Here is a 23,815-nt window from a genome sequence, read left to right on the forward strand (position 1 = left end):
TTCAGCCATTCCCCAAATGATAGCCATCCACTTAATTTCTAGTTTTTGCCACCACAAAAAAAAGAACTGCTAGCAATATTTTTGTTCATATGGGTCCCTTTTCCAATTGTATGATCTCTTTGATTTTCAGCCGTAGAAGTGGTATTGATGGGTCATATATTGTGAACCTTCTTATAGCCCTTTGGACATATTTATTTTTGCTTTTTTACTTCGAAGAAGAAAAGGAGAAATTTAATTGGGAAAAGAAAACAAAAAGCTTTGCCCCTGAAATCAGGAGCACATTTAACAAATTTGTCACTGTAGGTAAAGCATCATCTTACAGGCCTCTAATTTCCCCTTAATGAAAACCAGAAATGATGCATACTATCTCAATTTTATGGGATTCTTTTTGCGGAAAGTTCCAGCTAAAACTTTAAACACCAGAGAATTCAGAATTTACTTTCTTATAGTGACCCTACAAGATACTATGCTTCCTGTGGAAACTGGGTTCTTATCTAAAATTATTACTCCCTTTAGTGCTCAGTGCAATAATTGCTTAATAAATATTTTTAAGGAATTAAAGTCTGGCTGTTTACTGCTATCAAATTTACTGTTACTGGTTGTCAAAGTGGACTTGTTTATCCACTAGCAATGAAGGAGAATATGAGACTTACTCTGCCACGTATTTGGATAATTTGAGGCCAATTCAAGCTCCTTCAGTAATTATTACTGGGGAAGTGAAGTGAAAACTTTAAGTTTTATGACAATGGAAGCTATCATTAATACTATTATCATAGCTATGTGAATTATTATTTGGTTCAGGTCTTTCACTGGCTTGATATCTATTTTGATTTCACTCATACCTCATGACAGTGTTAGTTAAGAGTTAATAAATAAGGCAAGAGGCGGTTGTGGATAGAATTCTGAGTCTAGAGTCAGGAAGATCTTAGTTTAAATGTGGCCTGGTAGATTTACTAGCAATTTGATAATAGGCAATTCATTTAACTGGTGTTTTCCTCAGTTTCCCCATCTTCCAAATGCTGGTAATAATAGCATTTCTTTCTCCAGATTGTTAAGAGAACCAAAGGAGATAATATAGAAAAAAGTACTTAGCCATGTTCATAGAACCTAGCAAATGTTATATAAATGTAACACACTACTTAGTATCAGTGACTACACTAGGCACTATAAATATGAAGAGAGATTTTAAAAGTCCTTGATTAAAAGGAGATGATGTAATGTAAGGAAAAATCATTAAAATAATAAAGATTCATATGTGTATATAACATGCTATACTGTATTATGTAATGTAGTATTATATATACACACATTTTTATATATGATGAATTGAGTGTGATTAAAAGGGAAGAAGGGGGGGGGTCAGAGCGAAGAAGGCAGAGTGTGAGCACATACTCACCTAAGTTCTACTATAAATTCCTTCAGATACTTCTAAAAAGAGAAACTGAACAAATTTTAGAGTGGCAGAATCCAGAAGGAGATAGTGTGATAGTTTTCCAGCCCAGGACAATGCAGAAGGTCGAAAAGAAGGATCTGTTGCACAAGGCTGGAGGAGGGCAGAGCACACAAGCTGCACCAGTGCGGGTCACACCATAGCAGGGCGCAGGGCTGACTGAAACAGAAGCAAGAATGAAACTTCTCAAACATATCAGCCAAGATCAGGAGTCCAGTGAAACTGAGAATGAGAGAAGCATAGAACCTCAGGTAATAGCAGCAGTTGCTCCTGAGACTATCACCCCACAGATTAAATATTTGTAAGTCATCTACTTGAACATCCGAGAAGCAAGATGGTCAGTGATCTACAAGTGCTTGTACCCTCCCCTTGTTGAACTTGAAAAATCAGAGAATATTTCCCCACAAAAAATTCTGAAATAGTGGGGTCAGCCAAAGGGGTAAACAGTCTCTTAAACTTGAGAGGCTAGGAAAATCGTCAACGAGACACCCTTTTGCTGTGGCAGAATGGGATCAGTGTAGGAACAGAGCTGTCCCAGCAGTCCCACTTCATTGAACCAGAAGGAGATCCTGAGCCCAGGGGGAGCAGCGGAGTCTGTAAGTGCCAACACCAGGACCCCAGGTCTGCCTTACCACATCCAGGGCAATATGGAAGATATTAGTGCACACAGGGGTTCATGAACCACTGAGCCTGACTGTGTTCTAGCTCTGGAGAGGAAACCTCCTGTAGCCGGACATCCCCTTCCCCACACCTCACGCAGCAAGATCCAGGGTAACTGAGAAACTCATAAAGAATTCACCTGGCCTCTACCTTGAAACACCAGCCAGCTCAGCATCAGGTAAGCTGGAGAATTCTAGCTTCTAGTTGAAAGAACCAGAGGCCACAACACACAAAGCCGCGAGTTCTCAGCACAAGAACTGTGACACAGAGCATTCTGTGCCCCACAGGCAGAGATCCACTTTAAAAGCCAGGAAAGAGACAATCATCATGAGCAGGAAGCAAGCCAGAAAACAAAAGACCATAGAATCTTCCCATGAGGACAAAGTCCAAAACACAAATACATAAGATAGTATTGAGACTGTGCTCCCATATGAAACCTTAAAAGGACATATAAACTGGTCTCAACCAGAAAGATCATTCTTGGAAGACATGAAGAAGGATTTTGAAAGCTAAATTAGAGAGGTAAAAGAAAAACTGGCCAATTATTATAAAAATATGAGAAAATAATTCACTGAAGAGAGCAGCTCCTTAAAAAGGAAAATTGGACAAACGGAAAAGGAAGTACAAAATCAAACTGTAGAAAATAACTACTTAGAAGGAACAATTGGATAAATGGAAAAGAATATGCAAAAGTTAACTGAAGAATACGATCTCTTAAAAGTTATCATTGGACAAGTAGAAGGTAAGGACTCTATGAGACATCAAGAATCTGTGAAACAATTTAAAAAACCAAAAAATAGAAGAAAATGCTAAATATTTCATTGGAAAAACGACTGACCTGGAAAATATATCCAAGGGAGAAAATCTAAAAATTATAGGTCTACTGGAAAGCCAAGATGAAACAAAGAGCCTGGAAAATATCTTCCAAGAAATCATCATGGAAAACTAACCTGAGGTCCTAGACCTAGAAGGTAAAATAGTCATCAAAAGAATTCACCGATCACCTCTTGAAAGAGATCCCAAACTGAAAATGTCAAGGAATATTGGTTCCAAATTCTAGAACTGTCAAGGTGAGGAAAAAAATGCAGCAAGAGCCAAAAAAAAATTCAAATGTAGAAGAACTACAGTCAGGATCAGACAGGACCTTGCAACTTCTACGCTGAAAGATCAGAGTAATTAGAGTAAGATATTCTGTAAGGTAAAGGAACTTGCACTACAACCAAGGATCAGATACCCAGCAAAATTTACCATAATATTTCAGGCAAGGAGATGGACACTCAATGAAAGAAGGAATTTCCAGGCCTTCCTGATGAGAAAGCCAGAGCTCGATAGAAAATTTTATCTTCAAATACAAGTTTCAAGAGAGCCATAACAAGGTAAATGAGGAAAAAAATCTTATTACTGAATATGGGCAATTTGTTTACATGCCTGTAAGGAAAGATGACACTTGTTAATCTTGAGAACTGTATATTTACTATGATATTTTAAAGAGCTATAGATAGATAGAGGCAGTTGGGTAGTAATTAAATGCTATTATGACAAAAAAAAATGTGATTTAAAGTTCTGAAGGGATTGTAAGGGGAAATGTGAAAAGGAGGAGACAGACAAAGGTAAACTGCATTACGGGAAGAAGCAAAAAACATGTTATAGTAGAGGGAAAGAAGGAGGGAGATGAGCACTGTTTGAGATTTACTTTCATCTGGTGTTGTTCAAGCCCTATAGGCTGTAGGAGGAAAAAGGTGAAAGAAAAGGGAGGGGAGGCTAAAAGGTAGGGAAGACACATGATGATATATTTAGAGAATCCTAAAGAATCAAATAAAAAAAACTACTTGAAATAATAAACAACTTTAGTAAAGTTGCAGATTTCAAAATAAATCGAAATAAATCATCTGCATTTCTGTATATAACTAACGAAGCCCAGCAGGAAAAGAAAGAAATCGAAATTCAATTTAAAGCTACATTAGACACTCTAAAATATCTAGGAGTCTACTTGCCAAAAGAAACCCAGAGGCTACATTCTCACAATTTCAAAACACGTTTCACACAAATAAACTCAGATCTAAGTTAGTGGAAAAACAGAAGTTGCTTGTGGGTAGGTCGACCTGATAAAATAAAAATGAAAATTCTACCTAAATTAACTTATTCAGTGCCATACTAATCAAAATACCAGAAACTTGTTTCTAGACCTAGAAAAAAATAATATCAAAATTCATCTGACAGAAGAAAAGGTCCAGAATATCAAAGGAACAAATTAAAAGTAATGCTAGGGAAAGTTGCCTAGATCTACAGGATATCAAATTGTATTATAAAGCAGCAATAATCAAAATCACTTGGTACTGGCTAAGAAACATAGGGATAGACCACTGGAATATGTTACGTACTCATAACCCAGTAGTCAATGAACATAGCACTCAAGTGTTTGATAAATCCACTGAACCCAGCTTCTGGGATAGGAGGGAACCCACTGTTTAACTAATACTGCTAGGAAAACTGGATAACAGTGTCACAGAAATTGGGCATAGACCAATGCCTGACATAGTACAAAAGAATAAATCCAAATGAATACATGATCTAGGTATAAAGACTGATGTTATAAACAAATTAGTGGAACAGCAACTTCATTTAGGAAAACAATATGGAGATAAGGTCTTGGAAGTATAGAAGTTTTTAAATTGAAACAGTACTTGAATTTCGGAGAATCCAGTTCCATAAGATCTTTAGCTTTCCCGATAATCTGCTACAGAGATTGGACCAGATATTTCCCAAAGCTTTTCATCCATCAAGGCTCAGTTAAGGTGTCAGTAGCTCAGATTTTTCACTCATAAAATTCTGATGTACCACATGAATGTATTTTTTTTCCATCTTTGCTCAAATTATCTTAAGATCAGGGAAAGACCTGGGTCTATTATTCCTCCCCATAACTCTACAAATTCTGTTCTTGAATATGTCAATATTGAAATGAGAGAGTGAAACCAGTAGAGAATGGGTTTCTTCTAGGCAGTGATCATCTTATTTTTAAGGCCTAGATATTGTCTTTTTCCAACACCATAAATAAAAGAAGCTTTCTTTACAATAAAAATTGTATTAGAAATCATAAATTTATTAGAGTGATACATAATGCAAATAAAGTTGGAAAGGATTCAAAGAGAAGATTACAATGCAGATTAAATGACATTATTTCTGGAGTGTGAATTATTAACTCCAGTTTTTTAAACTACCTCATTAAGCTGCCTTCATTAAACAGATGATTAATGAGTTCTCTGATTCAGGTGCATTTGAGAATTATATTCAAAGTTATTGCACACATATTTTAACCGGTCATAGAGGTGTTTTTTCTTCATTCTTTATGGCTTAGGATAAATTTGGAAGGTTTATGAAAGTCAGAATGACAAGTTCTGAAGTGTATATTAAGTGTTTGCTATGGTGAGAAATCACATAATTCACTAAAAGAAAGCAAAACAAAAACATGCATGTATAAAAATTTGGAGCAGGAAGAGAAATGAATGCCTGAATGGAAATATGCAGTATTTTGGAAAGCTAAGCAAAATGATGAGATGGATTTATGCAGGTAAACAATTTCAGGTAGAATGTTGAGAAGTTTGGTAGGCAAAAATTTAAAAGGAATAAAGATTGGAGTATAAAATTATTTTGTTTTATTCCTGTTTGGAAAGAGATGTTAGGAAAAAACCCAACAAACAAATAAGCTTATTTTTCGAATGTTCATTTAGAATTTTGCATCATTTCCTGTGTTGTATGGCTATCATGCTCAGAATCCTGACAGGTCTAGTTACTAACACCTACTCCAAGCCACCACTCAACCCTTATCCGTTCTTCTCCAGTCTCCTCCTCCTCCTTCATTCTTCTGTAAAGTATAAGTCTATCTTACGTTCCATTGTCCTCATCTATCCAATCCAAAATCTGATTTGATTTGACTTTTCAATAAATAATAATTTCACTAGTAAATTATTTTTATTATGTTATCTAAATTCATAGCTTACTATAATGAGTTTTCTTGGTGAAATTTACTCTTCTAAATTAGATTGGCATCTGATCTGTAACTTGGAGTAATTGTAAATTGTGTGAGCCACCAAAATGATAAGTGACTAATGCAGGGACACAAAATATTACAAAGAATATAAAAATCTGGAACTTTCTGACTTCAAGCTTTACCTTTTTTCCACCCAGAAAACTTTCATTTTATCAGAGAAGTGATAAATTCCTTTTAATATCCTTTGTCATTTATATAAATCTATCTTCTTCATCTCATTGTTTGTGTCCTTATTATTGTACTATTCTGTTTTTCAGGATATCTTTTCGAATTCCTCTTAACTTTAGCCCTGATGATCTCTGACAGAAATCAGAGTGCTGCAGTTATGTTCATTCTCTTGGGATTTCCTGACTACCCAAAATTTCAGATTCTTCTCTTTCTGCTTTTCTTGGCTATCTAAGTGATTACTGTGATAGGGAAACTTGGAATGATTGTAAACATTATAACGAACCCAAAATTGCACTCTTTGATGTATTTTTTTTCCTAAAACACTTGTCCTTTGTGGATTTCTGTTACTGTACTGCTGTTGCGCCAAAGCTGTTGGAAAATTTAGTTGCAGAAGATAGGACAATTTCTATCGTTACTTGCATCATGCAATTTTTCTTTACTGCTACCTGTGCTTTGACTGACACGTTCCTGTTGGTAGTGATGGCATATGATCGTTTTGTGGCCATTTGTAACCCCCTTTAAATATGGTTGTCATGTTCCAGAAACGTTGTGTCCTCCTCATGGCTGCAGGGTATTCCTGGGGCATAGTCTTCTCTCTGCTCTTCACTTATTATCTCCTCGTATTATCTTTTTGTGGGAATAATATTATTAATAATTTTTTCTATGAGCATTCTGGCATACTCTCTGCCTCTTGCTCTGATAAGAACTTCAGTGAGCTGATGTTTTTTATAGTTGAAAATTTTAATATTTTGAGCACACTTATTATCTTATTCACCTCTTATATATTTATTTTTGTAGCTCTCATGAAGATTCATTCTGCTGGGGCAAGGCATAAGTCCTTCTCCACTTCTGCCTCTCACCTGACAGCTGTTGGAATACTCTATGCAAGAGTCCATTTCCTCTACTGTATACCCAATGGTAAAAGCTCCTGGTTCACCATCAAAGTGGGCTCTGTTTTCTACACAGTGGTCATTCCTATGCTGAACCCCTTAATATATAGTCTGAGGAACAAGGATTTGAAGGAAACACTCAGGAAGTTAATGAACAAAAAATGATTCTCATTAGATTATTACCATCATCACCAGCACCACCAAAAATATAAACAAAACAAAAACAACAACTGCAACAACATAAACTAAATAACAACAACATTTGTTGCTTACATAATGTTGCAATTGATGACTCCATTCCCTTAAATGAACAATGAATATAGGTAGAAGCTCTTAGACTCATTTTGTGTTCAGACTTTTAGCTCCTTCGTATCTTATAGAACAGTGCCATGCCTAAGTAAAACAAGGATGTGAAAAGTGAAAAGAAAAAAATTCAATCCAATTCCATATGCCAATTCCAAATTCCAATTAGAAATTCGAATTCTAAATTCTAATTCCAAATCAAAATTTCTAATTCCAATTCTAAATTCTTACTCCAAAATTGAAATTCTCATTCCAATTAAAAACTCCAGTGCAAAATTGCCATTCCAAATTCCAACTTCCAATTCCATATTCCAATTGCAAATTCCAAATTCCTACTCCATATTTCAATTACCACTTACAATTATAAATTCTTACTCAAAATTCCAATTCAATATTCCCATTCCAAATTCCAATGATAAGTTCTAATTACAAATTCCAATACCAAATAACAACTCAAAATTCCAAATTCTAACACCAAATTCCAATTCCAAATTATAATTTCAATTCCAAAATTCTAATTCCATATGCCAATTCCAAACTTTAATTCCAAATTCCAATTTCAAAATTGCAATTCTAAATTCCTACTCCAAATTCCAATTCCAAATTCTGATTGTAAATTTCATCTCCATATTCCAATTCGTATTTCCTACTCCAAATTCCAGGTTCAAATTCTGATAGGAAATTCTTACTTCAAAACCCAAATTTCAGCTACAACTTCCAGTTCCAAATTTCATTTCCAAATAGGAAATTCTAATTCCAATTCCCAATTCCAACTCCAGTTGCAAAATTCCAGTTCCAAATTTCAATTCCAAATTCCAATTCCAAGCTTTCATTCCATATTCAGCTTCCAAATTCTAATACCAAATTCCAATTCTCAATTCCAAACCCAACTTCCCATTCTAAATTACAATTACAAATTCCAATCCTAAATTCCTGCTACAAACTCCAGATTCCAGTTCTAAATTCCATTTCAATATTCTAATTCCAAATTGGAAAGTCCAATTCCTCCTTCAAATTCCAATTCCTAAATCCAATTCTAAATTCCTACTCCAAATTGTAAATTCCAATTAATGATTCCAGTTCCAAATTTCAAACTGCAGCTCCTAATTCTAATTCCCAATTCCAATATCAAATTCCAACTTAAAATTCCAAAATCCAATTCCAAATTCCAATTCCAAATTCAAGTCCCAAATTTCCATTTCAAATTCCTACTCCAAATTGCAATTATCAATTCCAATTCTAAATTTCTACTCCAAATTCCAATTCCATATATCCATTCCGAATTCCAAATGCCCATTCCAAATTCCAATTCAAAAATTCCAATTCCCTACACTAATTCAAAATTCTAATTCCAGATTCCAATTCCAAAGTCCAATTTTAAATTCCAATTCCAAATTCCTACCTCAAATTCCAATTACAAATTAAAATTCCAAAATATAATTCCCTGTTCCAAATTCCAAATTCCTGTTCCAGAGTCCAATTACACATTCAAATTCTAAATTTCTACTCAAAATTCCAAATTCCAGTTCCAAATTCCAGTTCCCACCTTCCAGTTTCAAATTCCACATTATCAATTCCAATTCCATATTCCCATTCCAAATTCCAATTACATATGCCAATACCAAATAACAACACAAAATTCCAAATTCTAATTTCAAATTGCAATTCTATCTTCCTACTCCAAATTCCCAATTCCAAATCCAAATTCCTATTCCAAATTCCACCTCCAAATTTTCATCTCCAAATTCCAATTCCAAATTCTGATTAGAAATTCCTACTCTAAAATCCAAATTGCAATTACAAATTCAAGTTCTAAATTTCTTTTCCAAGTACCAAATTCCAATTCTATACTCCAATTCCGAATTCCTACTCCAAATTCCCATTCTAAATTCCTACTCCAAATTCCAAATTCAACTTCCAATTCCAAATTCCTACTCCAAAATCCAATTCCGAATTAAAATTCCAAATTGCATTTCTAAATTTTTAATGCAAAATCGAAATTCCCATTTCGATTCCAATTTCAAAAGACAAATTGTATTTTTAAATTCCAGCTTCCAACTCCATACTGCAATTCCAAATTCCTACTCCATATTCCAATTACGAATTCCAATTCTAAATTCCTACTCCAAATTCCTTTTTTAAATTATTTTTTAATGTTTAACAATCACTGCCATACAATTGAGATTTTATCCCCCCTCACACCTACCCCCTACTACCCCCCTCCCTCCCCATGACTGCATACAATTCTGTATAGGTTCTACATATACTTTCCTATTGAGTATATTTTCACTATCCTACTCCAAATTCCAATTCCAAATTCAGATTCGAAATCCTTACTTCAATATCCAAATTCCAGTTACAAATTCTAGTTCCAAATTTCATTTCCAAATACCAAATTACAATTACAATTCCGAATTCCAATTCCCAAATTCCAGTTCCAAATTTTAATTCCAAATTCCATTCCCAATTTCCAATTCCGTATGCCAGTTTCAAATTCCAATTCCAAATTTCAATTTTAAATTCCTACTTCAAATTCCAGCTCCAATTCCAAATTCCTGTTACATATTCCATCTCCAAATTCCTTCTCCAAATCAAATTCCTCCTCCAAATTCCAATTCCAAATTCCAATTCTAAATTCTTACTCCAAAACTCAAATTCCCATTCATAATTCCAGTTTTTAATTTCAATTGCAAACATGAAATTCAAATTCCAATTCCAAATTTCAATTACAAAATTGAAAATTCCAATTCTAAATTCCTACTTCAAATTGCAATTTCCATTCAAATTCTAGCTCCAAATTTTAATTCCAAAACCAAATTCTATCATTATCTACATCCATTGGTGTGTATACACAGATACAATTTTTGTTCATATACAACTTGTACAAGTATTTACTGAATTACAAATATTACTTTGCGCTACTTTATGCCCATAAATTCGACAATCTAAATGAGATTGATGAGAATGTGAAAAAATATAAATTGCCCGGATTAACAGAAGGGGAAGCTTAATAATTAAACAACCCCATTTCAGAAAAAAAATCGAACAAGCCATCAATGAACTCCCTAGGAAAAAATCTCCAGGGCCAGATGGATTTACAAGCAAATTCTATCAAAGTTTTTAAGAACAGTTTATTCCAATACTATATAGACTATTTTGGGAAAATGGTGGAGTCCTCCCAAATTCTTTTTATGATACAAATACGGTTTTAATACCTAAATCAGGAAGAGGTAAAACAGAGAAAGAAAATTATAGTTCAAGTTCTCTAATGAATATAGATGTAAAAATTTTAATTAAGATTTTGGCAAAAAGAGTACAGCAAATCATCATGAGAGTAATACGCTATGATCAGGTAGGATCCATACCAGGAATGCATGGCTGGTTCAATAGTAGGAAAACTATTAGCGTTATCGATCATATCAACAACAAAACTAACAGAAACCACATGATTATCTCCATAGATGCAGAAAAAACTTTTGACAAAATACAACACCCATTCCTATTAAAAACACTAGAGAGCATAGGAATAAAGGGAATTTTCCATAAAATAATGAGCAGAATCTGCCTAAAACCTTCAGCAAGCATTATATGCAATGGAGATAAGCTAGATTAACAAGATCAGGGGTGACACAAGGATGTCCAGTATCACCATTATTATACAATATGGTACTAGAAATGCTAGCTTTAGCAATTAGATGGGATAAAGAAATTGAAGCAATGAGAATAGGCAAAGAGGAAACTAAGTTATCACTCCTTGCTGATGATATACTTACAGAATTGAAGAGATTCAATGAAAAACTACTTGAAATAATAAACAACTTTGGCAAAGTTGCAGGTTACAAAATAAACCCTCAGAAGTCTTCTTCATTTCTATATATTAGCAACAAAGCCCAACAGCAAGAGATAGAAAGACAAATCCCATTTAAAGCTAGGATAGACACTATAAAATATTTGGGGGTTTGCCTGCCAAAACAAACCCACAGACTATATGAACACAATTATAAGACACTTCTAGCACAAAAAAAGTCAGATCTAAGTAAGTGGAAAAACTTCAGTTGCTAATGAGCAGGCCGAGCCAATATAATAAAAATGACAATTCTACCTACATTAATTTACTTATTTTGTGCCATACCAATTAAACTATCAGATAATTATTTTCTAGAGCTGGAAAAAATATCAAAATTCATCTGGAAGAACAAAAGGTCCAGAATATGAAGGAGACCAATGAAAAGAAATGTTAGGGATGGTGGCTAGAGCTACCAGATCTGAAATTGTATTACAAAGCAGCAATAATCAAAACCACTTGGTACTGGCTAAGAAACAGAAGGGAAGACAAATGGAATATGCTAGGTACTCAAGACGCAGTAGGCAATGAATATAGAAGTCTACTGTTTGAAAAACCTGAGGACACCAGCTTCTGGAATAAGAACTCACTGTTCAACAAAAGTTGCTCGGAAAACTGGATAACAATGTAGCAGAAACTAGGCATAAACCAACGCCTGACACCGTTCACAATAATAAAATCCAAATGGGTACACGATCTAGGTATAAAGATTGATACTATGGGCAAATTGGAGGAGCAAGGAATAGTGTATTAATCAGATTGGTAGAGAAGGCAAGAAGTTTTGAATAGAGAAGAGATAGAAAGCATTATGAAGTGCAAGATGGGTAATTTTTATTACATTGAACTGAAAAGTTTTTGCACAACCAAGCGCAATGCAACCAAGATTCGGAGAGAAGCAGGAAACTGGGAAAGAATTTTTGAAGACAGTGTCTGTGATAAAGGCCTCATTTCTAAAATTTGTAGAGAACTGAGTCAAATGTGCAAAAATACAAGTCATTCCCCAATTGATAAATGGTCAAAGGATATGAACAGGCAGTTTTCAGAGGGAGAAATTAAAGATATCTATAGTCATATGAAAAAATACTCTATATAACTATTGATTAGAGAGATGCAATTCAAAATAACTCTGAAATACCACATCACACCTATTAGATTGACAAACATGACAGAAGAGGAAGATGATAAATGTTGAAGTACTTTTTGGAGAGTTGGAAAACTAATTCATTCTTGGTGGAGCTGTGAGCTGATCCAACCATTCTAGAGAATAATTTGGAACTATGCCCAAAGGGCTACAAAAATATGCATACCCTTTGATCCAGCAATACTGCTTCTAGGGCTGTATCCCCAAGAGATCACAAAAATGGGAAAGGGTCTCATATGTACAAAAATATTTTTAGCAGCACTCTTTGTGGTGGCCAAAACCTGGAAATCAAGGGGATGTCCATCAAGTGGAGAATGGCTGAATAAATTGTGGTGTATGAATGTAATGGAATGCTATTGTGTTGTATGAAATGATAGACAGGAAGACTTCAGAAAGGCCTGTAAAGACTTACATGATCTGATGCTGAGTGAAAGGAGCAGAACCAGGAGATCTTTGTGCACTGCAAAGACAGCAGAGTGCGAGTTTTTTTTTTTTTTCTGGTAGACTTGAAGCTTCATTGCAATGCAAGGACTTGGAAAAATTCCCAATGGTTTTTCAAGGCAAAATGCATTTCAAATCTAGAGAAAGAACTATGGAATTCAATCGCAGAATAGAGCAGACCACTTTCATTTGTGTATTACGTTTTCGTTTGTTTTATGATTTCTCCCATTCATTTTAATTCTTTTACACTGCATGACTATAGTTAAAATGCATTTAATAGGAATGTATGTGTAGAACCTATATAAAATTTTATTCCATAGCGGGAGGGAGGGGGGGAGGGAGAGAAAAAATCTGAGTTATACCGTAGTGATTGTAAACTACTGAAAATAAATAAAACTAATAAAAAAAGAAAATACCTGTTCACCAAGAAAGCATCCTTCTATAGTCTTATTTTTTCCCTTTTTTGGACATTTTCCTAGCCATTTACTTGACTTTTGAGTCCTTTGTCAAGACGGGGGTATGCTTTGGGTACTTGTAAGTTCTCAATTCCTCCAAGGTGGCACAATCATGGGAGAGAAGTAAACTCCCCTCCTGGCCTGCACTCTGGTCTAGGAGCTATCAAAGCTTTTCTGCTCCGGATCTGCAAGTAAAATTCCTTTCCAGAGCCTTCACCAGCTCGACTACAGTAGCTCACACTTTTCCTCATCCCAGGGTCATCACTCTTGCCTGAGACCCCGATTAACAGTTCAGTTCCCTCAAGGCTTTTAGGTAGGAGTCTCCAAAAATGGACGCTGCTTCTGCTGCCGCTGCCACCACCTCCTGGGGCCGGGGATAGGGGAGGGCCCTGCTCCCTTCTCACCCAGGTGAAAAAACTTCCACGCTGACCTTTGAAGCTGTCTTTGGATTCTGGGGTTTGAGGGATCTGAGAACCGCAGCTGCTTCCTGGAGATTCTGCCACCAAGGCCCATTCTGGTTCTGTTCCTGCTGGTGCCACAAGGCCAAGGCTGAGCTGGGCTCCATGGGCTACACTCCACTTCGTGCCCCATGTGGTAGACCTTTCCTCTCGGCCTTCCAGGCTGCTTTGGGCTGGAAATCTCTTTCTCTCTGTCTTTTTGTGGCCTTTGCTGCTCTAGAATTTGTTTAGAGTCATCTTTTACAGGTATTTTATTGGCTGTGATGGAAGAGCTATGATAGGTGCGCCTTTCTACTCCTCCATCTTGGCTCTGTCCCTCCTTTTTCATCTTCTTTTGTCATTTGATTGAGTCTATTTTTTAATGTGTTACTGTCTTCGGTATTTTGGGGGAGTCTCTTTTAGCTCTTGTTAACTCAGTTTTCATGATTTTCTTACACCACTCTCATTTCTCTTCCCAATTTTTCCTCTACTTCCCTTTCTTGACTTTCAAAATCCTTTTTGAGCTCCTTCATTGCCTTCAACCAACTCATATTCCTCTTGGAGGCTTTTGATTTAAGAGCTTTGATTGTTTTGTCGTCTTCTGGTTCTATGCCTTCAACTTCCTTGTCACAAAAGTAAGATTCTATAGTCTCAATTATTTTATGATGCTTAGTCATCTTCCCAGCCAAAGACTTGACTTTCTAACTGTGTCAATGCAGGATTCTGCTTCCTTTAGGGGTGGGGAGTGAGGGTGGGGGTACTGTCCCAGTTTTCAGGGATTTTGTTTCAGCCACTTAATCTCCCACTGTCTGTTGGCCAAAAGCTTCAGAAGCAGTTTCTCCTGATGCTTCCGAGGCTGCTGCTCCTGCTGAGCCAACGACTGGCACCCACCCTCACCCCCTGGAGGTGATGTGGAACCAGCCAGACTGGAGTTCCTCCCCTGCTCAGATCCCACATATCTCCCCCACTGACTTTCCCAGTGTCTGGTGCCTGAAAAGTCGTGAAACTACCATAGCTGCCAATGATGCAGTCCACTGAGACCTGCTCCTGCTTGTCTGTGCCCATGCCAGACCATGCTCTGCTCCCTGCTGCACGAAAGAACTTTTCAGTGGATTTTACAGGTTGCCTTGGACTGGGAATTCGTTTTACTGTGTCATTTTTGTGGGTTTTGTTGTTCTGGAATTTGTTTAGAGTCATTTTTTACAGCTATTTGGTGGGTATTGGGGAAGACCTGAGGGAAGTCCCTGATTTTACTCTGACTTCTTCGCTGTGCCCCCAAATTGATTTTTTTATTAATTTATTTAGCTTTTAACATTCATTTTCACAAAATTTTGGGTTCCAAATTTTCTCCCCACTTGTCCCATCCTCCCATCCCAAAACACCAAGCATTCTAATTGCCCCAATCACCAATCTGCCCTCTCTTCTATCATCCTTCCCTTCCCTTGTCCCCATTTTCTCTTTTGTCCTGTAGGGCCAGATAACATTCCACACACCTTTACCCGGATTTCTTGTTTCCTAGAAGCAGGAACAGTACTCGACAGTTGTTCCTCAAACTTTGAGTTCCAACTTCTCTTCATCCCTCCCTCCCCACCCATTCCCTTTGGAAGGCAAGCAATTCAATATAGGTCATATCTGTGTAGTTTTGCAAATGACTTCCATAATAGTTATGTTGTGTAAGACTAACTATATTTCCCTCCATCCTATCCTGCCCCTCATTGCTTCTATTCTCTCTTTTGATCCTATCCCTCCCCAAGATTGCTCCCTCCTCCAACTATCCTCCCTTCCATTACCCCCCCCCCCCGCTTATCCCCTTCTCCACCACTTTCCTGTATTGTAAGATAGGTTTTCATACAAAAATGAGTGTGCATTTTATTCCTTCCTTTAGTGGAATGTGATGAGAGTAAACTTCATGTTTTTCTCTCACCTCCGTTCTTTTTCCCTCCACTAAAAAGTCTTTTGCTTGCCTCTTTTATGAGAGATCATTTGCCCCATTCCATTTCTCCCTTTCTCCTCCCAATATATTTCTCTCTCACCGCTTAATTTCATTTTTTAAAATATGATCCCATCCTATTCAATTCACTCTGTGCTCTCTATCTCTGTGTGTGTGTGCATGTGTGTGTGTGTGTGTGTGTGTGTGTGTGTGCGTGTGTAATCTCACCCACTACCCAGATACTGAAAAGTTTCAAGAGTTAGAGATGTTATCTTTCCATGTAGGAATGTAAACAGTTCAACTTTAGTAAGTCCCTTATGACTTCTCTTTGCTGTTCACCTTTTCATGCTTCTCTTCATTCTTGTGTTTGAAAGTCAAATTTTCTTTTCAGCTCTGGTCTTTTCATCAAGAATGCTTGAAAGTCCCCAATTTCACTGAAATTTTTTCCCCCTGAAGTATTATACTCAGTTTTGCTGGGTAGGGGATTCTTGGTTTTAGTCCTAGTTCCTTTGACTTCTGGAATATCCTATTTCACGCCCTTCGATCCCTTAACAGAGAAGCTGCTAGATCTTGTGTTATCCTGATTGTATTTCCACAATACTTGAATTGTTTCTTTCTAGCTGTTTGCAGTATTTTCTCCTTGACCTGGGAACTCTGGAATTGGGCCACAGTGTTCCTAGGAATTTCTCTTTTTGGATCTCTTTCAGGCGGTGATCTGTGGATTCTTTGAATACTTATTTTGCCCTCTGATTCTTGAATCTCAGGGCAGTTTTCCTTGATAATTTCATGGAAGATGATGTCTAGGCTCTTTTTTTGATCATGGCTTTCAGGTAATCCCACGATTTTTAAATTGTCTCTCCTTGGTCTCTTTTCCAGGTCAGTTGTTTTTCCAATGAGATATTTCATATTATCTTCCATTTTTTTATTCTTTTGGTTTTGTTTTGTGATTTCTTGGTTTCTCATAAAGTCATTAGCCTTCATCTGTTCCATTATAATTTTGAAAGAACTATTTTCTTCAGTAAGCTTTTGAACCTCCTTTTCCATTTGGCTAATTCTGCTTTTGAAAGCATTCTTCTCCTCATTGGCTTTTTGAACCTCTTTTGCCACTTGAGTTAGCCTCTTTTTCAAAGTGTTATTTTCTTCAGCATTTTTTGGGGTCTCCTTCAGCAAGGTGTTGACCTGTTTTCCACGCTTTTTCTTCATCTCTCTCATTTCTCTTCCCAGTTTTTTCTCCACCTCTCTAACTTCATTTTCGAAACCCTTTTTGAGCTCTTCCATGTCCTGAGTCCATTGAATATTTATTCTGAATGTTTGGGATACAGAAGCCTTGACTTTTGTGTCTTTCCCTGATAATAAGCATTGTTCTTCCTCATGAGAAAGGAAGGGAGGAAATATCTGTTCACCAAGAAAGTAACCTTCTATAGTCTTATTTTTTTCCCTTTTCTGGGCATTTTCCCAGCCAGTGACTTGACTTCTGAGTTTTCTCTCCACCCCCACCTCGCCTTCAGATCCTCCCAGCCAGCGCTTGGGGTCTGAGATTCAAATGCTGCTTCCCAGCCTCAGGGTGTTGGGACGGGGCAGGGCTGCTATTCAGTGTGAGATTATGTTCAGGTGCTCAGGTTGGGGCAGAGCCACCACACGGGACTCAGTTCCCTCAGGGAGTGTACGTGGAGACCTTCAACAATGGATCCAATTTCCTGCCTGCTTTGGGAGCCCCTGTCCACTGCCACCTCCGCTGCTGCCTCCTGAGGGGGCCCGAGCCACGGGGACACCCCACTACCCTGTTGGCCACCCAAAAAGACTCTCCTCACCGTCCCTTGTCACCTGTGGGTGGAGGGACCTGCGTGGCCGCTGGAGATTCTGTCCCTGAATCCTTCTGTGATCTGCTCCTCTCGGTGCCAAGCAGCCAAGGCAGGGCTGGGCTGTGCTCCAGGTCCGGTGCACAACGGACCTTTTGTGTCAGGTTTTTAGGTCTGTCTGGAACAGAAATCTTGTCTGCTCCGTTGTTCTGTGGCTTCTGCTGCTCCCGAATTTGTTTGGAGTTCTTCTTTACAGATATTTTATGGGCTGTGGGTTTCAGAGCTAGCATATGTGTGTCTTTCTACTCTGCCATCTTGGCTCCTCCCCCCCCCCCCCCCATTGATTTTGACAAGCTACAAAACTGTGAGTGTTATGACACATTTTAGAGGAAAATGAATGTAACATATCATATTTTAGTTAAATCAAGAAAGAGGTTAATGGCAGAAAAATATTAATAATTTGTGCTCCAGAGTGGTTAATATCCAGAAAAGAACTAGAATGGTGGGCAGTCACAAATCCGTGACTTATAAAATTCAGATGAAGAAACTGGCATTATTTAAACTAGAGTAGGTGTGGATCTGAAGGGAAGTATGCAATGTTAGTAGTATTCCACTTTTTCAAGAACTGTCATGTAGAAAAGAAATTAGTCTTGTTCTGTTTTGCATAGAGGAAAAAGAAAAAAAATCTTAGTAAAGAAAAATATCTTCCAAAAATTAGATGTATTTGAAAGTGGGAATGATTGATTCGTATTCTCTCACACTGGATGCCATCAAGCAAAGATGTTATACACATACACACACATGGGGGAGGGTGTAATGGTGATTCTCTTCCTCGCAGTGTTAACTGTTGAAAGTCTGTAACAGTTATGGAATCTTGTGATTTTAATTACATCCCAGGAATAAGACCAAGAAAACAATTAACCACTCTATTTATTTTTAGTCAAAATGTAAGGGCTCCATTAAAAAATCCACTCCTTTCTTTGGGATCACTATTGTCTCACTTGTCAATTCATGAAACTTCAAGATTCTCATGATTACATGGAGCACAAAAACCTGTTTCCTTTAGATAGGGAGCAACTTACCCTTCTATATGAAATGAAGGTCCACACTTTCAAATCCCTCAAAAGTTTTGGTGATCCTTTTCTCCCTTTTCTGTTTCATATCCTTCTATTCCTCAAATATTACTAAATTGAAAATATACCGTTACCACTCTCTAACATTTCTCTTTTTTGTTTTCTCTTTCGGGAACTGTTATCATCCCTCCCAATACTAGAATCTTCCTGGTCATGTGAATAGTGAAACTGTACTACATTCCCCTCCCAGCTAGACTTCCAAATCTCTAAGCCTTCACCACCACAATTCCTTTTCTTTCTCAACCTATAAATTATCTTAGAGCCTTGACCTTGGACTCCTCTAACTATGGAACATTCCACTCTAATGCTCGTCCATTCTTCGAAGCTTCATTATAGAGACCTCTATTTTGGGGAAATGTCCATGTTGGTCATGTTTTATTTCCCTTCTTTCTATATTTCTATTTCTCCTGAACTTCCTAAGCACAATCTCCAGTAGATAACTGCATCTCCATACACTCCACCATCCTTTATCCTCCTAATCCTTGCTTTCTAGCTCCATTTTAAGTGTTTTCCTCACCTGATAAAAGGTAATTTACTCCAGGACAAGGATTTTCTTTGTACAAATTATTTAATTCTCAAGGATTTCCCCAGAAACTCTATAGCAAGCATTTTATATATGACTATTTTTCTCTTTTATTACTTTACATTAATACATATTCATGAAATAAAGCAAACATTTTTATAACATGATACAATTTTTAAAAATTCTACATGAAACTACAAATATAATAAGTACAATTTCTGATTCCTTTCAAATATACAAAAAATTATGTAAATTTCTACTTTCTTACTTCTCCCAACGTACAGATGACTACCTCTAGATACAAATGAACATACACATGCACACAAACACGTATTCTCACTCATCCACACTCATAGACGTACATACATGCAAACATGCACATATGTATGTATATACACATATGCACACATGTTTCCATATGTATGCATATATATGTATATACACGTGTGTGTGTATATAAAATTATTTTGTACATCTCTTCATCAGTTCTTTCTCTGGGTTCAGATGGTATCTTTCTTCATATGTCTTTCATAATTAATTAATTTGGGTATTTATAATAGCAAAAATAGCTTATCCACTTGGAGCTGTTCTTAAAATATTGTTGTTACTATATGCTACATTCTCCTGACTCTGTTCATTTTGCTCTTTATTTTTGAATGCAAAGCTTTCCATTTTTTAAAGATCATAGAGCTCATCATTTCTTATAGCACAGTACTATTCTGTCACAAACATATACCAGACTTGTTCAGTCATTTGCAAACTGATGAGCACATTTGCACTTTTGAGTTCTTTGCCACAACAAAGAGTACTACCATGGGCATTTTATAAGATACAGGTTCATTTCCTTTTCCCCTAAGAATCTTTGGAAATAGATCAAGTACTGGTATTGATGAGTCAAAGGGTATAAATAGTTTAATAACTCTATGGGCATAATTTCAGGTTGTTCTCCAAAATGGTTGAATGAGTTAACAATTCCTCTAATCAAGAATTACAGTCCTGGTTTTTCTACATTCCTTCCAGTATTTGAAGCTTTTCCCTTCAATCATTTTGGACAGTCTGGTACATGTACAAGGATATCTCAAGGTTGTTTCAGTGTGCATTTTTCTAATCAACAATGATTTAGAGAATTTTTTTGTATGATGAAGATTGCTTTGGTTTCTTCATTAAAAAACTATTTTTCATATCCTTTGACTGTTTATCAATTGAAGAATGACTTGTATTACTAACCCTAACCCTAAATGCACTCTATTTTTGATATAAGACATTTATCTGATAAAGTATTTGTACATTTGTCCCAAATATTATTGCTTTCATTGCAGACTTGGCTATATTTGTTTCATTTCTACCAAACCTTTTAAATTTAATGTACATCAAAGTTCAACCCCAGGCCCCTACAATAGCTTAAAAATGATCTAAACCAATTCTAGAACAACAGAACTCAAAAAAAGACAGAAAAGAAAATACATACATTCATATATATGTATATGTAGAATGTATATGCATATGCACATGTGTATGTATATAGAATAGAATAGCACTTCAAAAAAAGAAATTAGGTCAAATTTTAAAAGAGATCCAAAAAGCCGATGAGGAGAAGGTTGTCTTAAAAAGCAGAACTGGCCAAATGGAAAAGGAGTCCCAAAAATCACATTGAAAAAAATAATTCCTTTAAAATTAGAAGGAAACAAATGGAAGCTAATGACTTTAAGGGAAATCAAGAAATAACGAAAGAAAACCAAAATAATTTTTAAAAAAGAAGACAATGTGAAATATCTCCTTGTCAAAAAACAAATAACCTGAAAAGTACATGCAGGAGACATAACTTAAAAATTATTGGAGTACATGAAGCCATAATCAAAAAGCAAACCTGACATCACCTTTCAAGAAATCATCAAAGGAAACTGCCCTGATATTCTAGAACCAGGGGGGAAAATAGAAACTTAAAGAATCTATAGATCATCTCCTGAAAGTGGTCCCAAAATGAAAACAGCCAGGAATATTATTGCCAAATCCCAGATTTCCCAGGAGACTAGGAGACAATATTGCAAGCAACCAGTGAGAAAGAAAAACAATTCAAGTATCATGGAACTATGGTCAGGATAAGACAAGATTTAGCAGATTCTATGTTAAAGGATTGGAAGGCTTAGGATATGATATTCTAGAGGGCAAAGGAACTTGGATTACAACCGTTAATCATCCCCCATGAAAACTGAGTATAATCTTTCAGGGAGAAAAAGTTAACATTCAATGATATGGAGAACTTTGAAACACTCTTGGTGAAAATACACAAGCTGAATAGAAAATTTGACTTTTAAATATATGACTCAAGAGAATCATAGAAACGTAAACAGGAAAAGGAAATTATAAGGGATTTAATAATGTTAATTTGTCTACATTCCCACGTAGAAAGATGAGATTTGTATCTCATAAGACATTTTTTGTTATTAGGGTGGTTAGACAGAATACACATAGAGAATACAGATGTGCGTTGAATATGAAGGCATGGTATGTAATGGGTGTGCGAAATTTACTGGGAGGAAAAGAAAAGGAGAAGTCAAATGGGGCAAATTATCTCATATAAATGAGGGAAAGAAATGCTTTTGCTGTGGAGGGGAATAAGGAGAAAATGAGGTGGAGTAGATGAACCTTACTGTCTTCAGAATTGGTTCAAAGTGGGAATAACGTATACATTCAACTGGATATAAATATCTACAGTATCCTATAGAAAATTAGGGGAAGAGAATAAGAGAATGCGGAGCAGTGATAGAAGAGTGGGCAGATTGAAGGAGGTGGTACTCAGAAGCAAAACACTTTTGAGGAGGAGGGACAGGGTGAAAGGAGAATTAGAATAGAACAAATGGGGAGTGGATAGGATGGAGGGAAATACAGTCAACAATAGCAAAGTAAGAAAAATTTTCTCTGACACAGGCCTTATTTCTCAAACATGTGGAGAAATGAGTCAAATTTATAAAACTAAGAGCCATTACTCAGTTGATAAATGATGAAAAGAAATGATCAGTTTCCATACGGATTAATCAAAGCTATCTATAGACTCATTTAAGTGAAACTCTATTGCTGGGAGAAATGCAGATTTAAAACTTTCTGAGATACTACCTCAAACCTATTAGATTGACTAATAGGACAGAAAAAGTAAATTATAATTGTTAGAAGGGATGTGGGAAAAATGAGACATTGGTGCACTGTTGGTGGAGTTGTGAACTGTTTCAACCATTCTGTAAAGTAATTTAGAACTATGCTCAATGGGCTGTGAAACCATGTATACCCTTTGACCTAGCAGTAGCACTAGTAGGTCACCATTCCAAAAAAGACTAAAAACATAAAGGAAAAGGACCTATCTGTACAAAAATATTTATAGCCACTCATTTCTGGTGGCAAAGAACTAGAAATTGAGGAGATGTTGTAATGATAGTTTGAACTGAATAATCTTTCCTCCTCATTAATACGTCTTTTAAGTTACATGGAGCCTATGGTGAGAAGGATTTGCTGAATGACTGGAGCAGGAAGAGGCAGAGCTAGAGCAGAGCTGAGAGGAAGTTAGTCTTGAAAGCAGTCAGAGCTAAGAAGAATGCAGACTCCTGGGTAGCATGAGTGATTCTGTGACTGTTCGTGATTTTGTTACACTCATCACTGCTTGCGATGAGTGTAATGGACCTGGTTTGTGGGAAGCCTAGTAGGGGAAGGTGTGGAGGTGGTGTTGTCCTCTGCATTGTTTTGTGTATAGAATTTTGTTACTGTGATGGATGTGGGTCTCAATAAATGTTTTGGTTCTGCCTTCCTTGTGGAGACTCTTTGGTATTTCATGATTCTGAATTGCGCCGTAATATTCACAGCTGTCATGGGCACTGTGAGTACGGCTTTGGCGCTACAGATGTCTATCTACTGGGAAATGACTGAATAGGTTATTGTATATGATTATGATGAAATAGTATTGTACTATAAGAAATGATGAACAGGATACTCTCAGAAAAATCTGAAAAAACAGACATGGTCTGATCCAAAGTTAAATGCACTGTATACAAAATAACAGAACTCTTGTAGGATAATCAGCTGTGAAGGACTTAGCTATTCTCATCCATATAACAATGCAAGACAGTTGTGAAGGAATTATGATAAAAAAATGCAATCCATCTCCAGAGAAAGTGCTGATAGCGTCTGAATACATATGGAAGGATAAGTTTTTTTAACTATATTTTCTTGAGATTTTTTTCTATGTTTTCTTTCACAGCATGACTATTATGGATTTGTTTTGCATGACTACACATTTTAATGTATATGCAACTGTTTGCTTTCTCAACAGCGGGGGGGGGGCGAGGAAGAAAATTTGGAACTCAGCGTTTGAAAAGAAATGTCAAAAATTGTTTTTACATGTTACAGGGGAAAATAAAATACTTAAAATAAAAAATAATAAAAAGAAATTATCTACTTTACACTCAACTTTACTCTCTATCTCTAGTTTTTTCACAAACTGTTCACCTTTCCGTAAGTCTGATAGCTTGTATGGTTCATGGCCTTTTAATTTTCTTGGAAAATCTCTCATTTTGTCTAGATCATTTACTCATTTTTACTTTATCT

The 23,815-nt window shown here is 36.4% G+C and overlaps 1 pseudogene; it reads left to right on the forward strand.

Annotated features, from left to right (window-relative positions):
- The first annotated feature begins 6,450 nt into the window (after positions 1 to 6,450).
- LOC140516530 (olfactory receptor 5D13-like) lies at positions 6,451 to 7,381 on the forward strand (annotated as a pseudogene).
- Positions 7,382 to 23,815: the final 16,434 nt, after the last annotated feature.

The sequence above is a fragment of the Notamacropus eugenii genome, chromosome Y (assembly GCF_028372415.1).
Source record: "Notamacropus eugenii isolate mMacEug1 chromosome Y, mMacEug1.pri_v2, whole genome shotgun sequence".
Lineage (NCBI taxonomy): Eukaryota > Metazoa > Chordata > Mammalia > Diprotodontia > Macropodidae > Notamacropus > Notamacropus eugenii.